Here is an 18,630-nt window from a genome sequence, read left to right on the forward strand (position 1 = left end):
AGCTGCAGGAGGGCTAGTGTCTACCTCACCCATTAACTGTCATATCCCCAATGCCTAGAACCATACTAGGATTTTAATAAATGTTTGTTGAATGATTTTGAATAAATGAGTGGATAAATGAATTGTCATAAAACCTAATTGAAGTTCCTCAAAATGTGTTACTAGATTACTTATTTCAAATTATCCAAGGTGCTTAAATTAAATGCATATTTCTGTGCATAATCTTAATTAAATCTTAATCACTAGAGTTCAGATTCAATGATTTGTATTTGTCCATTTTTTTTACAAGTGTGAAAGATATATAGTCCATTAAGTTTTAGGAAGCATTGGTCTACAGGATTTAAATCAGATCTCATAGTCTAATAAAACTGTTCTTCATGATCAAACCTTTGCTTACTTTTTTACCAGCCTCATCTCCAAAGATTTGCCCTTGTACACCATGTTCTCCAAGCATACTGACCTCCTGGATAGAAAATCGAATTGACTTCATTATATGTGATGGCTTCCATCCACCTTTTTTACCTACACAGATCTGTAATGTGTACTTGACTCTTCTTCAATGATATGACAAAGAAGAAGTAATGAGGATGCCTTTATGTATCATGTGTGGTGTCCTTTGAGAACCAGTCTAAAAGGAGCCAAGCCAGATAGGGATATTTGGGTGGGATTAAGCATTTGCATAAGGCTTGTGTGATTTACGCTACAAGTCAATTGCATTGTACATCAAGACCTGAGCACTGTGTATCAGCACACTGTTACGTGCATGTATCAGATTTCTAAGTATTTATCTCTACTCTGATAATTTTAAAGAAAAAAGGAAATTACTGAAAGGATTTTAGGGTAGTTTACAGCATCAATAGGAGTGGTGGAGAAAGAGGCCTAAGAAATTGGGCAGATTGGGCCTAAGAAATTGGGCAGAACATGGCTAGGAATGTAACCCACCCCACACAAATCAGCCTAAGTAGAACCATCTGGTAAGAACCACTATTTCCACTGACAGATATGTACCATAACTTGCAGTGTAGATGGTTGCTAGAACTTAACAGGACCATTTGCAAGGTATTCTTGCTAACTGAATATTGCTACCACCACTTCTGCAGCTACCCACACAGTGAATTTCTACCATCCTTATTCTTGTGTTACTAATTATTAAATTAAACATGGTGGGTAGATGTGTCTGATTGGCTGACTCAGGTCATGTGCTTACACCAAATATAAATATTTGGCTGAGAGAGCTACTCTCATGAGAGATGAATTCTGCTACACAACAAGACTCATACAGTGAGGAAAATTCCAAACACAAAAGGGATATCATCTGAATGCAAGGCAGCAATCATATGATGATTGTCTAATACAATTAAGAAAATTAAGTTTCCAATACAACTAAATTGAAAGGTTCTGATTCTCTTCCAAGGACTGAGGTGTGGCAGGTATCTGGCTATGAGAATTTTAAGACTTCATATGCTACAATCTGAGTCTTAGGAAGAAGGTAGTTCCTTAGCTTTGCTGAGCTTCTAACATAAATAACATGAAGTTTCTGCAACACATCTAGCTGTCTGCCATCCATATGCATTAGCCCTTGCCATCGCTCTATCCGCCATTATTCCTAGGATATATCTGATACTCATTCCTTCTTCCAATACCACTTCAGACTTTTCTTCTTTCTGAAGCCATTCTTAATGCTTAGAAGCTACTAACTGCATAGGCTAGGGTGAATCTCTCTAGAGAGTTGAGAACAGTGATGCCCATCTCCTTTGTATTTGTAACCTCAGCACCTCACACTGAGTCTGAAACATAACAAACTGCTCTTTAAAGGCCTCCCGTGTAACTGAGTAGAATTTGAAAGGGGAACATATTTCATTGGGTTGCTCTTGGTCTGGATTTAGTACTGACTAAGAAGAAAACACAATTACTAGGAGTGAGAGAGGGGAGAAATATCTTAAACTAAATAATTGATGTTAGTATTTTTATGGGAAATAGGTTGAGTATTTTCCAAACTCCCCATTGCCAGATTAAATTTTATCTCTCTTTTTTTTTCCTTTGTGTTTGCACTGAACCAAAATATCAGAGGAAAAAATACCAATGGAAATAATTCAATATAATTATTTGCCACTGACTCTTTGCTTGGAATTATTTTTCTATTGATCTATTGTATGTTACACTCAGAAGAGAAAGTTTGCCCTGAGATAGTACATCATCCTGGTTATTGATCTGCTGTGATGTACTGCTTCAGCCACTCAGTGCTCATTTATGAACAGTGCATTTCTACCATCAGGGACACTTTTGTGTTCAATTCCTACAGCTTCATGAATCTCCTAAAAATCTCTTCCTTCAATGAACATATATTATGACTATACAGATGTGGCTCTTGATGGAATTTCCAGAAGCTGCACTTCAGAAATATAGCTAGTACTCAAACAATAAGCACATAAAGATCTGAGAATGAAGTTAAATAATAATGAATTCTGCAGGCTATTTATTCTTTCTAATGTACTCAGAACATTCTTGATCATCTCTTTGAAACTAGTACAAGTATCTCTTAAAATGAAATTACTCTACATTTTTACTAACCAACGCATGTCTAAGGCTTGTCCACAATTTATCTTACATTTGTACACACATTTTCATTGACTATAAATAATGCAGTACCCACACTGTGCCTTACAATTAGTAGGTGATTATAAATATTCTTTTTTTTAATGGTTTAAATTAAATATTAAGTCACCAATCAGGCAGATTTCACAAGAGAACTATTTTCTCCCTCAGTTTAAAATTAACAGCATCAACACATTGGATATTTGAAAAAAAAAATGTTTCTAGAAAAGCATACACACTATGAGTTAAAATATACTTGTCTATTAAAAGTTTTGATATGATACACTACATTTTATTAATTTATTTTAGCACTATTTCTCATACAAACATTTCATAGCCTTCCTTTTTAAGTTCTTAGTAATAAAATGGCACAAACTACCAGAGGGCAATGATAGTCTGTTTTGCTTCTCCACATGCTGCTCTATCACCTCTATCAACAAATAATTTTCCAAAGAAATTACTTGTTTTTCGGTCTCAAGAGTTTTTTTCTCCAAAAGAGTGTTGAAAACCTTATCAACAAACATTCCCCTGACTATAGCATTAATGAATGTCATAACCCACAGATCCAGGACATGTAGGTTGGACAAATCAGCTAGTTCTATTTTTTTTCCTTATATACTAAAAGAAAATTAAAATTAAAAAGTCTAAAGCAAGAGTTCATCCTTTAATTATTTTTTCAATAACTATGTAAGCTCTTCTTATTATAAAGAGGATAAAGATGGTTGGCTATAATTTACTTTTCCAATTTAGAGTTCCAAATATTATGTTATAGTGTATACAATAGTGCAGAGGAAGGATTGCAATAAGACATATCAGCTAGATATAAACTTAAGTTATCTATCCAAAAGTCAGCTAGTGACACCAAAAATACTAAAAGTCATTTATCCTATAAGGCATGGTTAATAAAATACACTGAGTTATTAAGGACAATTGAATCTGTTAGCATGAGTCACTTTATATAAACAGTTATATATCTTTATTTGAACATAGGAAATCCTAATGGCTAACTCATATCCAGATTTAATAAATAATGGAAGATTTGGTTTCATATACAAAATTAAATTAGTTTGTAACTCATGAAAAAATTAGAAAAATAAACTCTGATAAATATTTTAGAATTGACTGCAAACTTTTTAATGTCATAAACCTAAGTAAGTTGTAAATTCATAAAAAAGCGTAAAGCTGATTTTGTAAAATAATAATTTAATATTAATTTTGTGAAGGTCTTTCTAAACATTTAAGAAAAGGATTGATTCATAAGATTGAATACATATGTAGTGAACTAATCTATTTTCAAAAGACTGCCCTAAATATGAAACAGAAATGACAATTTGAAGGAAAGATCTTTTTGCCATAAATGGAAAATAAATCAACATAAACTTCTTAGAACAAAAGTAAAATTAACTATAGATAAGCACACACAGACACACACACATACTCATACACACGTATATGTAAGTCAGGATACTAATATAATAATGTTATCAGGCAAATTTAAATTAAGTTTCATGCCTGAAAGTCTATGAATACCACCAAAATTTGGAATAAATTGTTGCTTAGATAAATGGCTAGCTAATAAAATCTGCTGAGATTAATTATTAACTTGGAATAAATGAGTTTATATATGTACATATAAATGCCTATATGTGTGTAATACATATCTATAGTGTCTCTGTATATATGCAGAGATATACATATGTGTATATATCAGTATTTATTCATGTGTATATAGGAATATATAAAAATGTATGTTTGTGTGTGTGTATTTATGCTTGCACACAAAAATTCCCTAAAAAAATAGCTAATAAAAATGTTTAAAATTAGATTGTGGAGATGGTCACACAACTCCACGCATATACTAAAAATCATTGATTTGGTTTGATAAATTAATTGTATAGGACACGAATTATATCTCAGTACAGTTGTTTTTGAGAAAAAGAAAGAAAAAGAAAACTTCTAGACTGTCACCTCTTGATATTCAAAAAAAGTGCAGTCAAGAGTTATAATTTGTTTTTCTATAAACTCTAAAGACAAAGAAAAATGTGAGAGACTTTTACAATAAATATTGGGATCTGGAAAGCAGGTGAAAAATTGCAAATTATTCAGTGAAGTTAAGGATGTTGAATCTAAGCTAGCAGTGAGGAGAGCCAAAAAGTTAACTGATCTGCCCTAGAAACTTCAGGAAGTGGGAGAATTGGAATACACCCAAAATGTTAGGGAAGATGGTCTTAAATCTAAAGAAACGTTTTAGAGTTTAAGTCACGCTTGGATATCCAGATCGCCTCCATTTATCAGTTGGTAAATCATTCCATCCACGTTCTGGAGATAACTGTAAACTCATTCAAATACAGAGTATCGGGGCTAGCAGTCCAAAGGTGTAGCTCACAACAGTCTATACAGACTTCCAAACCACTTTCTCCTGTTCAGCTCTCAGAACAGAGATTTCACAAAGCTGTCATTAAGACTCTGGGAAATCTTAAGACAATATATTACATCCAAGAAAGAGGGAATCTATCTATCTATCTATCATCTATCTATCATCTATCTATATCATTCAGACAATTTTTAAAAAGACGTATATAATTAAAATTATAGCACTGCTAAAAAAAATAACACAAAAATTAGAAGGTACAGTGTTCAACAATTCATTAGTTGGATATAACACCCAGGGCTCATCACATCACGTGACCAAATAAAAAAAATTTAAAAAGTAAAAAAACAAAACAAAACAAAAAAAACTTTCTCCCTAAACAGGATTTATTACTGGATGAGGAAAAAAAAATTATAAGTTGTAATTGCGGGAAGGCTTACAAATTACAAATTTGTAATTACAAAAAGAGTACAAATTAATCAAAAATAGAAAAAGGTGTGCAAAATTTAAAACAAGATATTATTTAAAACAAAGTTTAATGGATTAGCTCTGGAGTTCCAACATCTAAATACTAGGACTACACCCCCAAAAACATCATGTAAATAAAACAAAACAAAAAAACTTTCTCCCTAAACAGGATTTATTACTGGATGAGGAAAAAAAAATTATAAGTTGGGGCTCCTGGGTAGTGCAGTCGTTAAGCGTCTGCCTTCGGCTCAGGGCGTGATCCCGGTATTCCGGGATCGAGTCCCACATCGGGCTCCTCCGCTGGGAGCCTGCTTCTTCCTCTCCCACTCCTCTGCTGTGTTCCCTCTCTCACTGGCTGTCTCTCTGTCACATAAATAAATAAAATCTTTAAAAAAAATTATAAGTTGCAATTGCGGGAAGGCTTACAAATTACAAGTTTGTAATTACAGAGTACAAATTAATCAAAAATAGAAAAAGATATGCAAAATTTAAAACAAAATATTATTTAAAACTAAGTTTAATGGATTAGCTCTAGAGTTCCAACATCTAAATACTAGGACCACACCCCCCCCCAAAAAAAGTCATATAATGAAATTTTAGAGCACTATAAACCAAAAGAACCTCTTCAAAACTCCAGAGAAAAATTTTAAAAAATGAAGGAAGAAAAAAAAATATGAATCATTGAACTCTACCTCTGAAAATAATAATACATTATATTTTAAGTAATTGAATTAAAATAAAAGTAAATCAAATTTAAGAAAAAATGAAGGAAGAAACAGGTCTCAGAATGGTATCTGCATTCTAATTAGAAACAATGGAAATGAGGCAGGCATGCTTTCACTGTTCAACATTTGCAATCTGTCACCCATGTGGCTGGTAAGCTCACACTCTTGAGACAATTGGCCCTCTGTACAGGCTGAATATCATCTTCAGGATTCATCCTTTTAGAGCTGGCAGTATTTGCCAATGTTGTTTATTTTAGTCTTAAAATTCTTCTTTTTTTAAAGATTTTATTAATTTATTTTAGAAAGAGAGAAAGTGCAAGCTGGGGGAGGAGCAGACAGGGAGAAGGAGAGATAATCTGAAGCAGACTATGCTGAGCACGGAGGTGGACAACCGTGCTGGATCCCACAAACTCGACATCATGACTTCAGCCAAAACCTAGAGTCAGTTGCTTAAGGAACTGAGCCACCCAGGCACCCCTAATCTGAAAATTCTTATCTCTCAAGTACTTCTTCCTGTGTACCTGTCTCAGTTACGACAGGCTAAGTCACTGTGCAGGAACAAGAACACTAATACCTCAGTGGGTCACAACTCAGGTTTCTTTCTCCTCTTCCTAAATGTCCATCTGATTCAGTTTTAGCTCTGTGTATGGTGAACCTCACTCAGAAATCTGGATTGACAAAGCATCCTTCACTGGGAATAGGGAAAATGGAGGAGCATATGTTGGTTCTTAAAGCTACCACCCAAGGATATTACATGCCACCTCTCCACAGATCCAGAAGCTAAAAGAAGTCGTATCTGTGATCCTGGGGAACACAGCCTGGGATGTATAATCCTCTTCCTTGGAGGGGCACTGAATCCTTATGAACAGTGGTGGTATCTACCAGATCCACATTTCTACTCCTTGATAAAAAATTCAACTTCTAAGGAGGGCACATATTGCATGGAGCACTGGGTGTTATACGCAAACAATGAATCATGGAACACTACATCAAAAACTAATGATGTACTGTATGGTGACTAACATAATATAATAAAAAAATTTAAAAATTCAACTTCTATAAAATTATTTTGTCTCAAACTCAGTATATCAAAAATTGAAATTTTTAAAGATTTTATCTGTTTATTTGAGAGAGAGAGAAAGCCAGCAAGTGAGAGAGCATGAAAGCTCAAGCATGGTAGGGTGAGAGAGGGAGAGGGAGAAGCAGGCTCCCCATGGAGCAGGGAGCCCAATGAGGGGTCCCATCCCAGGACCCTGGGATCACGACCTGAGCCAAAGGCAGACACTTAACTGACTGAGCCACCCAGACACCCCAAAAATTGAACTTTCAAGTCCATTTTTAAAAAAGTCATTTTTGCCTTCATAATTTCTTAATGGCACATTTTTAAATCACCCACACAGCCTTGAAATATTTTTCCTTTTTTTCAATATTAAACCAATGTATTACTCTATATTTTGTACTTCTTATATCACCAACATCTTTTTTATCATTACAACTATTAAATAACAAGAACAATACATTTTGAAAATGAAGGAAAAATTTATGTTTCATTTTCTATGTGTGAGGCACACAATTTTTAAACATTCTTCAAAACATCTTTTATCATCATCATAAAAACTAAAACAGATACTATTATAATCACCTTATTACATAGGATGAACTAGTTTGTTTCTCCCTTCATTTATGGTCCAACCACAAATTTTAATCCTTCTTCCATGTTTCTCTTCTGGACTCTTGAAAGCTGCATAGCAGCTTTCATATTTTTCAGGCAAACAAATGGATCTTAAAAACTGATATCATATTAATTCTCTAAAATTACATTTTTTCTAATATTATATCCTACTCAAAATCCTCCACTGGCTGTCCATATCTATCTGTATTTAATATATTTTATCCGTACCACATTTAAGATCATCCAAAATATGGCCTGGACTTCCTTCCCATTCATATCTCACTATACCTCAATTTGTACAAACTGGTCCAACTTCACTTCTCTAAATATATTTTCTGCATCCTGAACATTACTTAAATTCTTCTTCACTTGGAACACCTTTTCTTCTGTTTCAAGTCTCAGTGATTAGAAATGGTCATTTTTAAAAGTTATGGTGAACAAAAAGAGAACAAGCTACTGTATTCTGTGTCATCCAAAATTTAATTTTTACGTTTTTTATATGTACATGGTATAAACTATTATGCATTATTCTATTCTTTTATTTATAGCTTTTTTTACCCTACAATTTTACTACCATGATAACATGTTCCCTATATTTTAGGAAAAAGTAACACATAATCAAAATGCTATTCATTTTCTAAGTTCTTCTGTAATAACCACCTTTCCAGACCTCTCAGCTCACTGTAATCACCTTAGGAAATAGATCACTCTTCCTTGTTTTCTATTATTTAAGTATTTGTCTAATTTCCTATGAAAGATCTCAAAATCCTTGAGAAGGGAGGATGCCTTTCCTCTCTATATGCCTCCTCTATCTCATAACACCAGGTTTTATGTGAAGAAGTCTGTCACAAAAAGTTTTTGAAATGTAAATTTAATGAATTGAATAAAATATAAGCAATTAATTTGTATGCGGTAATGAGATGATTATTTAAGGACAAAACAAAAGCAGAATGCATGTTTCTTCTTAAAATGGTATTTTGACTAGCATAAAGTAACTAGGCAGTAAAGTTAAAAACAATACAATGTTGGGGCCCTGGGTGGCACAGGCAGTTGAGCATCCAACTCTTGGTTTTGTCTCAGGTCTGATCTCAGGGTCGTGAGATCCAGCCCCGTGTTGGGCTCCATGCTCAGCGCAAAGTCTGCTTGGGTTTTTCTCTCTCCCTCTGCCCCTTTCCCCCTCTAAAATAAATAAATACATCTTTAAAAAATGATACAATGTTATATGTTGAAGTAACAAGAGATTTAAAAGTGATAATTAATCAAAAGGTAAAATTGATTAAGTAAAGACTTAAAATGTATTGAAATGAAAGCTAGGACAATCTTTTAAGACCACTTCAAACAAATGAGACTCTCAGAATGTCAGTATTTTTAATGTGAACTTTTCCCTATAATTGAGAAAGATTTGTTCATTTGAGGGAAATAAAAAAGAACAATAAGCAGAGTTGAAAGATTTTATAGAGCATCATGAAATAAACGTCAGAAACAGTGATTCACATACACTCCCCATATGCTAATTTACATATGAGTAGTATGTGTTGCATATATCAAATTTTGTGACATTTATTTCGGGAAGCATTGTAAAACTTTCAACTCTGGTTATAGCACTCACTTTGAATTTTATCTCAATGATGGCGTCACTGCTGAATGGAATAATAGTACAGAAATCATTGCATATATTTCTGTTCCTATCGCCTTATGAATACATGAAGTTGTGTATTTCTACATAATAATATTATCCCTTGTCAGTTGCATATTGAATATGATGACATTGAAACAAATGAAACATAAATATGTGTAATGTTTCTTGATACTTCATCAAATCTCAAGGTACATCTGCAATAAAAACTGAAATTAAAATATCAATGGGAAAAAGTTCCCTCTGGACTGTAGTATATTATGGGGGGAGGAAATTGCATTTAAACTATATTCTGAATACCTTATTTCAAAAGTATCTAATAATGTAAATATCTAATATATCTCTATTTGTTAAAATATAAATCATTCCTAGTGAACTTTATAAATAAGACCATTTAAATTTCATTTGTTTACATTAAGTTTCATTTAAAAAAATGATTCCATGTTTTGAGTTATAGGAAAGAGCAAACACTGCAAGGTATTACATCTTTAACAATTCATTATTATTAAATGGCCCAAAACTGAATGTTAGGAATCAGACCCCTCACAAAAGGAATAGAAATTAATGATATATTTCTTATTAGTTAAGTTTCTTTATGACAATTCTCAGCTTAGTTGAAAAAAAGTAGTTTTCAGATCATATGCCAAAGGAAAATCAGAGTTTATAACCAAAATCCTATAGCTGGATTAACTTCTGTTGTGGTGACATGACTAGAAATCTATAATTACCCAAATGCTTTATATTTATGCCTTCCAAGCTACTTGCTCATTTTTGCTTTCTTTGAACATAATACAGTATCCTGATTCAAAAGAAAAGATATTTGGTGCTATTCAGGGATTAGTAGAGGTTTAAATGTTAATACTCTGCAACACTATTTCTTCTGAAGAATTCTCATTTAAATTCTTACAGGGGCCCTCAGAGTATATGCTGTGCTTAAAAAGGGCATTTGTGGAAAAAAATACTATCTTGGGAATGCAAAATGCAACACACCACAATAATCTTTGAACATTACAGCACTCTGCCTTTTACAGTGTTCTGAATACAGCAGACTTAGTAAATACAGCTTAATGGATATATTTTATTTAAGCAAATATTTACCAGAAGGTAAAATATTATTTTATTCCTTTTTTGATTATTTATATGTATAAAATATAATTTCAGTATTAGTAAAAGGAAAGATCAACTTTCTTAACATTAATATATAGGATAAGAAATTTCAAATAAGATTTATTTTAAGCAGATTGAAAGCACTCTCTTTGTCTCTCTCCCTCTCTCCTTCCTTCCTACTCTCCTGCCTTCCCTTCCTCACTCTCTTGTTTGGCTCCCTCCTTCCTTTCTTTTCCCCTTTATTTTTCTTCCATTCTATTTTGTTATCATACTTTGTTAATATGAATGGAGACATGGTATCTTAATTCAAGAAGAAATATTCTCTGTAAGAGGAATGTTTATTGTCCATGGATTTTTTAAAAAAAAATCACTCCTTAATTTTCACTTACCTCTTTGTGGTTCTCTGAAAATGTATTATAATTTTCCATTGTTCTGTGTGCCTTGGAAAATGAAAATTCATAGAGAAAATAAGTTCTCTTCTCGGCTTTTCTGTAGTTCATATCAGAATCTAATTTTTGCTCTATTCTGAGATTAATATAATTCTCCAAACAGCATATGAGGCAAGAACAAGTTTGGGAATATCTTTGGGGAGTCTTGGGATTCCTGGGCAAGTTAGACTGGAGCCTTAGGACTACCTTTGCATTTAACAATATGCCAAACAGTGTGTACCACTTCACTTCCAGATAACTCAAAGGTTATAAGAGCGAATGCATTTCTTTAAACCCTCAATTACTTTGTTGGTTGGTTTGTCAATTTCAGCTCAACCTATAACAGATATGTCATGTCATTCGTATTTTAAAATATATATATATTTTAACAATTTCTCTAGTTTATAAATAGAACACTAGAATCCAGTATGGCTAAGGTATGCATCCACTGTTACATATTTGGTTAATGACAAGAGTTAGGTTAATGTAACATTTCCTGACACCCACTCCATTGCATTTTCTTATCTATAATCTTTATATCTTTTTCCAGTTTTTACATTAGCTGTAGAAATAAAGGATAGTCCACGAAAGGTAATAGCTCTCAGCTTTATACTGAAAACATTCTCTTTTCTGAAAAAGCATAAATTTTAACAACCCAAGTGACGGGGTCTTTGAGTGACAGCACAGCAAGGCTCAGCAGACCCATGGACTGCCAAATAAGGTAACCACTTCTTTGGCCATCTGTAATGGCAGTTCAAAGTTATGAAAATATCTGTAGAAGAAACTAGCATATGCCAATTTATTAATAGAAACATATGTGTATCCCTTACCAATATAAATAATAGCTTTTTTCCCACTTTTTTCTCTACACATTACTCTTCAACCATGAGCACAATATTATCTTTCATCTATAAGAAATCTCCTTGTCCTAACAAAAAAGAAAAAAGAAAAAAAGAAATCTCCTTGTCCTAGTATTTCCGAGGTTCACGTTCCCATTGGGTCTAACAAATATGCCTTTCAAATTAACAGGGGAGGGAGAACTATATCTTTTAACATATTCTACCTATATATGTGGCCAATGAGAAATAACTTAGATATTCTGAATGATAATGTGGCTAATGAACAACATTGGCAGAAACATACGATATAAAAATTGAGTTTATCTGCTAATAAAACACAAATTTAAAAAATGAGTAATTGGAGTTATTCTCGAATCCCCTACTCAAAATGGAATAATGACTATGTTACTAATAGCATCTAAATTACTAGCAAGAGAGAAAGAGAGCAGAGTAAACCAAAGTTAACACATGAAAGAAGTCTTTGCCCTTTCTCACCATTTAAGCTTTTGGACTCCATATGAAAAAGTAGTCAACAAGTTGAGACACTGGTACCAATCCCAAAAGGTAAGACAATCTCACTTCCAGAGTATTGTGTGGTGAACAAACGCTGTTTCAAAGGTCAGTGTAACAATGAAATATGACTGTTGTCGCCAGAGAACATGAAGACAACGAAGTTGACATTGATGAAGAGCAAAGGTTATATGCCACTGAAACCTTGACCCAAGCTTGTCTAAATAAAATACATGACCATCTTGAGCTACTCTTTGCATGTTACAGTGTTTCTCACCCACATTCATAAATCAAACCTAATCAGAACATAAGAGAGTAATGATCTAAAATGCAGTGACAATAATGTGTCTGATTCTTCCAAATCAATGTAAATTTCTTGTGAATTGCTGTGTGATTTTAGGAGCTACAGAGAAAAAAATTCTTGCATTTTAAACACCTAATGGTTATGTTTTATAAAATCCCCACCATAGTGCTTTGCACACAAAAGGTGCTCAATATTGTAAGACTTTAGTACACAAATAACTACTGGTGTTGAAACTACTCTGATCCCATTATAACACCAAATTTATCTTCAGTTCTATATTAACGATCTATTTCAGGATGAGTTATATATATATATTATACTTTCTCAAACATTTTACTTTTCTTACCTTTGTAAGTTGGTTCTTTTCAAAGCACATGATTCTCTTTTACGTTCTTCTTGCTTAAATTATACTTTATTTTTTTTTTCAAAATTCAACTCATCTAGGGGCGCCTGGGTGGCTCAGTTGTTAAGCTTCTGCCTTCGGCTCAGGGCGTGATCCCAGCGTTCTGGGATCGAGCCCCACATCAGGCTTCTCCACTGGGAGCCTGCTTCTCTCTCTCCCACTCTCCCCGCTTGTGTTCCCTCTCTCGCTGGCTGTCTTGCTCTGTCAAGTAAATAAATAAAATCTTTAAAAAACAAAAAACAAACAAAAAAAAAAACAAAATTCAACTCATCTAAATTATCCATTAAACTTTCTGTGTCTTCAAAACTGAGATTCTAGAATTGTGTTGTCTCAACCAAGTTGTAACAGAATAGACTCATCTTATGAAACTTTAACCTTCGTATTTCCTTGCTGTTTGTATTACTTATGTCCATTAATGATTTCTTATGAGTATAACAATATATACAGTATGTACACAGTGAGCTTTATTAGTAAATACTAACCATTCATTGAACATTCATGTTTTGTAATACTTTGTGCAAGGCAAACATGCAAGGGAAAGACAGGATTGTTGAGAGACTGCCTGGGGTGACCAAATGAATAGAAGCTTTAATAATGTTTGAGATAATGTGCTATCTGATATTCTGGTCATTGGGTTTCAATCAGTAGGTCTGCTATAAGAATCTTGGTGTTAAGAGTTCTTAATTCAATTTTTAAAAACACATAAAAATAAGAAAGAAAGAGGAAATTAGTATGGGGCGCCTGGGTGGTGCAGTCGTTAAGCGTCTGCCTTCAGCTCAGGGAGTGATCCCGGTGTTATGGGATCGAGCCCCTCATCAGGCTCCTCCGCTATGAGCCTGCTTCTTCCTCTCCCACTCCCCCTGCTTGTGTACCCTCTCTCGCTGGCTGTCTCTATCTCTGTCAAATAAATAAATAAAATCTTAAAAAAAAAAAAAAGAGGAAATTAGTAATAGTACTGAAAGTTATAACTATCCGGCAACACTGTTGCAATTTATTTGATATTTGATCACATTCCCTTAGTAGTATCTTCTTTGTTACCTTTTTTATCTTCTCATGATTTTCTGGAATGTCAGCTTGGGAAGAAAACTGTGAAGCAATCATGGTTTATCCACTCTCCCAGTATTTCTAAACTTGTACAATAGAACACCTTTGATTTATAATCCTGTAATCCAAAAATACACTATATGGTCAACTAAGCTTGAGAAATAGTGCACACTCCATCCCTCTGTTGGAGATTCATAACCTTTATGTGGACATCAAGGCTTCTGAGATGTATTTTTATTTTACAAAGACATGCACAGCCAGACATATGTTTGATCTAGATACTATCTCAACTCTTTAGCAATATTAACCCATTTAAATGTAGAACAAACCTACGAGAGCTACTATAATTATCCCCATTGTGTATAAGAAAGGATGAGACATTAAATAATTTTTCAAGATCACAAAACTAGGATAAGATTGAACTGGATTTGTAGGCCCTCTGACTCCAGAGTCCATGTTCTTACTCTTGTTTAAACCAAGCTGCAATTTCAATGTTAGCTCCTTCCACAGATTTATAGCCTGACTGGTCATTATCTTCTGTAACTCAGTTGGAAGCCAATTTTTGCTTCAAGTTAGATTTTTTATAATGATAATTAATAGGTATTTTTAATTGCAAAATGGAAAAAAAATGTGGAATGATTATAATGGGCTACAGATGAGATTTAGCCAGACTGCACGTTTGTGGTTTAAAAAATCAGCACTTGGTAGCATAGATCCTATTCTATTATAGGGCAAAATTCAGCCAGGGAAAAAGATCCAAGTTGGGTGGTTTTTTTTTCCAATACCTTTATATCATATACCTGGTCTGCCACACCCATTATTAAAGACATATATACGTATCTGCATGTACACACACACATGAACACCCATGTATTTAGTATACAAGGTTTTAAATCTTTCAGTGAAAATTTACATATCAGGATACACACGCACAACACACACACACACACACACACACACACGCGCGCGCGCGCATATATATCCCACAATATTCATGCCAAATTTCATCTGTGGGATACTACCAGAATATCTCTCTTCTCATCCATCACCTACCCTCTCCTTAAAGCCTTCCCTGACCAACTTAAAAAAAAAAAAGTGAACTCTATTAGGTTCTGAGTTTGTTTTATGTTTGTTTTTGGAAAATTGATGTATACATTGTTTCTGTATCCAGATTTTGTGTTTAAGAAAGGCAAAAAGCATTACTTACCTTCCTGCTGTCACCCTCTTAGCAGCAAGTGCAATAGTGTGCATAATTAAGTTAATTAAGTAAATGATTTTATTCCTTGAATGCATCTATCATAAACTACTTTGGGAAATGCTTAACTATATTGCAAGAAAGTACTCCCATTTTTCTTTTGGTTAATCAATGTATTCCTTCGGTTAATCACTTTAAAACACTGAGTAGCTCTTTGTAATTGTATATGAAAATGAACCCGTTGTTATAAGCAAAGACACGTCTAGTGCGCATGGCTTTGCGTGTACATCCCAAATAGAAATATCAAAATGTGACACATTTATGTTGTTGATTTAGATATAATTTGTTCTTTATCCAAATTGCCTGCTTGCAATATATTATTTTAACATTGGTTTTAATCATGTTCTTTGATTTAACTTTCTTAAAACATATAGATGTCATCACTAGAGAAAATGTCTTGAAAGTACCTTTCGCCTGAGCTCAATGATGTTTTTTTCTCATAAAATAACTTTCAAAAGACAGAGAGAGAGAGAGAGAAAAGAATGTGACTTAATATAGTGCAGGCCAGCCTACTGCTGCCATGAATGACAGATTCCTGGTGCCACGAGACTCTCTGGGAATTATAGCCATGTCAAGACTCTGGGTCGCAGAATAGCAAATAAAATGGCCCTTCAAGGTGAATCACTCAGCAAGTCAGTGTGTAAGTTTTTGCATTCCAAGACTTTGCTTAGGAAAACCTACTATCATGTAATTGCCTGCCACCATCTGTGACTATTTTGGAGAAATAGAAAATTCTCAAACTTAAGGGGAGCATGTAGAGATAAATAGTACTGGGTTACCCACAAAAACAGAGACAAAACCAATATCTCTTGTTTGTAATCAGCAAACATCCCCTTATTATCAGGCACTCAATAGACTTTTGCTATTTTTAAAGTCTAATACAATCAGAGGCAGAAAAAAAGAATTGCTTCTGAAACAGAATGCATCAGTCTCCTGCATTTTTTAAACCAATTTATCTCCTGAGATTTTAAGTTTCTGTCTAAAACAACATGGAAAAAATTGACACATTTATGTCATCAGCCAGGCTACATTTACTGACTTATTGATTAATCAAGCATGCGTGTGATAGGGAAGAGCAGTTTGGTTTCACCAGCAACTCTGGAAAATAATTCAAAATGAGTTAGACAGCCAACACATTTCTCACTAAGTCAATTAACATACGATTAATTGAAAAATGGTAAATAGGGCAAGAGTGCTGCTTTTACTTTCAGCTTGGAGGCAAGGGTCTGCTTGCAGAAACACAGTCCATATTCCTTCGTAGTTGCTACTTGGTGTTACCAGTCACTGAAGTAATTGACCGTTTATTGCATCTGTTCAAAAATTCAGGGATACAGGGTCTAATAAAATGAGCATTTGTGTAATTACATTAGCTCTCAGACTCTTTTACTTCGAGACAACTGCCATCCATCACATTGTCCTTTAATTTCTCAGTGTTTGTTTTGATGATGTGGTATTCCAAAACCGATGTGGGGGTATTTCTTTTAATCTTGGGGTATTTGAAGTGGACATGTGATAAAATAGACATTTGTCACATTATAGAAACAATATAAGTGGGGGGGGGGAATCACTAAAGCTATCCTAGCAATAAATGGAAATAGCTCTAAAGTGTTACTAGTGGCAAAACAAGAAAATAAAATGACTTTTCCCTACAGTTCTTTTTAACAGATGAGAGCCCCTGTAGTCTGGTGAATGAAAGTCAACACACGTAGATATAATTATACTCTAATCTTCTTTACCGTGGTTAATTTCTAACTTAAACCATAAAGCACTGAAATGTGCCTTATTAAGAGACTTGCCCTTGAATCTTTGGAATCAATGACAAGAAAGTAATCACTACAACTTGCTAGCTGTGTTACTTCTGGCTTGTTACTTAAACATTCTGAGTTTCAATTTCTTTCCAGACTTGTACGAATTAAATTATATCTCATGTTATATGGTGCATATGTATGTATGCTATCAATTGCAAGAATATGGGGAAATTATACATTGTATATTTTCTTTATGATATTTTATCTTATGAATTATTTTCCCACCTCTCTGTCAAGAATAGGCAGGAGCACCTGACTGGCTCAGTTGGTTAAGTGACTCTTGGTTTTGGCTCAGGTCATGATCTCAGGGTCTTGGATTAAGCCCCCTTTTGGACTCCTGCTCAGCAGGGAGTCTGCTTGAGATCCCCTCCCTTTCCAGCCCCCGACCCTCTCCCCACTTGTGTGCTCTCTCTCACTCTCTCTGTCTAAAATAAATAAATAAAATCTTAAAAAAAAGAAAAAAGACTAGTCAGTAGTAGAAACAGGGATTGCGTGTTTTCGATGGATGAAGTAATTATTACCCAATTTTTCAAGTAAATAAAGTTGATCTTTCCACATCTTTCTTCATGTTTAAAACTTTACCCTTAGTGAAATAAGTCAGAGAGACAAATACCATATGATTTCACTTAGACGTGGAATCTAAAAACAGCAACAACAACAAGAAAATTGAACTTACAGGTACAGAGAACACATTGGTAGTTGCCAGGGTGGGGGTGGGAGGAGTGAGGGGGAGACAAGAGAAATAGGAGAAGGGGATCAAAGGTGTAGACTTCCAGTTATAAAATGAGGGAGACCTAGGGAGATAATATACAGCATGGTAGCTATACTTAATAATACCATGCTGTATATTTGAAAGTTGCTAAAAGAGTGGATGCTAAAACTTTCCATCACAAGAAAAAAAATTAACTACATTAACTAGCCTTATTGTGGTGATCATTTCACAAGTGATGCATATACCAAATCATTATGTTGTACACCTGAAACTAATATAATGTTATACGTCTCAATATAATGTTATACATCTCAATTGAAATAACACCACCAAAAATGAACTCTTACCTGTAGCTATTCTCCTGGTCCATCCATCCACCCATCCATCCATCTATCCATTTATTTCACACAAAAGTTTTAAGTAACATGCAGATGTCAGTTGGGTTTTTAGATGTCAAGATGGAATTTGAACTGCAAGAGATTTATTGAGGGAAATGCTCTTGAAAGACAAAAGCAGAGCAGGAGTATGCAGGAAAAGCTATTACAGGTTACAGAGCAGTGTGCAAAGAAAGGAGGAAGAAAGGGAGATTGTCGGGAAGAGCCTTGTTCTGTAAAGCTGCTCTGAGAGATTTTTGATAAGTCCATGGGGAACATCAGCGAAAGGATTTCCTGTAAGGGAGTCGTAGAGGGCAGAAATGATCAGATCGTAGATTCCCCATTGTGCTCAGCCATTGCCAGGAGGCTGCAAGAGAAA

General features: G+C 34.2%; 1 long non-coding RNA gene across 1 annotated transcript in view; it reads right to left on the reverse strand.

The window, feature by feature from the left end:
* Nucleotides 1-13,112, reverse strand: part of LOC103658393 — a 46,502-nt gene extending 33,390 nt beyond the window's left edge. The window contains exon 1 of the long non-coding RNA XR_567146.2: nt 13,002-13,112. This is a non-coding gene — a long non-coding RNA (uncharacterized LOC103658393). The remainder of the gene's footprint in view (nt 1-13,001) is intronic.
* Between the last annotated feature and the right edge of the window lie 5,518 nt (nt 13,113-18,630).

The sequence above is a fragment of the Ursus maritimus genome, unplaced genomic scaffold (genome assembly GCF_017311325.1).
Source record: "Ursus maritimus isolate PB19 unplaced genomic scaffold, ASM1731132v1 scaffold_8, whole genome shotgun sequence".
NCBI lineage: Eukaryota > Metazoa > Chordata > Mammalia > Carnivora > Ursidae > Ursus > Ursus maritimus.